Here is a 799-nt window from a genome sequence, read left to right as displayed (position 1 = left end):
GCAAGACGGCTCATTTGGCGGCGGTGCCAGACACCATCGACGGAGTCGGTACAGCAAACGCTGTTTTTAGATCGTGTTTTCGACAACACGGACTTTCGAGTCGATTGGCTTTGATAGAAACCCCTGTTTCACGAAAACATTTTGGTCGACTATCTTCAAGGTGCTCGGCACCAAGTTAGATATGTCGACAGTGGATCATCCGCAGACCGATGGTCAAAACGATAGGGTGAATCGCGTCATCGAAGACGTACTCCGCAGTGTTTGCGCTGAGACGCCGAGGCACTGGAGCGCCATGTTGCCACTCGTAGAGTTTGACTGAACAATGCAGTGCATTCATCTACCGGCTACACGCCGTTCTACGTGAACGGACTGATTCACCCTTGTGTCCCACTGACGTCACCATCCCATGGCTCAGAGCTTGGTGGAGGAGGAATAGCCGAATGGCTAACTGATGTCAGCTCCCCTCATCATCTGCAAAGAAGTCGATGGCTTCTTGTCTACCAGACTGAGTGTCCTACGACACGTTCGCGATGCGATGGCTGAAAGCCAAGACTTGGAAAAAGAATATGCAGATGAAAAGGAAGAGGCAAAGTGGAAAATTTTAAGGTCGGGGATCTGAGTATATTAAATTCAAAATTCCTGCCTACACATGCAGCCTCTGCTATCGTCAGGACGAAGCTTCGTCCACGGTTCATCAGACTGTTTAAGGTTGTGGCCAATCGGGGCCTAGCGTATACACTGAACCTCCCAAAAAGGATGCGTACCCACCCGGTGTTTTACGTGGGCTTGCTCTTGCCGG

The sequence above is a fragment of the Plasmopara halstedii genome (genome assembly GCF_900000015.1).
Source record: "Plasmopara halstedii genome assembly, contig: Scaffold_3120, whole genome shotgun sequence".
NCBI classification, from domain to species: domain Eukaryota; phylum Oomycota; class Peronosporomycetes; order Peronosporales; family Peronosporaceae; genus Plasmopara; species Plasmopara halstedii.
The sequence above is the reverse complement of the archived record's forward strand: the minus strand, read 5'-3'. Positions refer to the sequence as shown.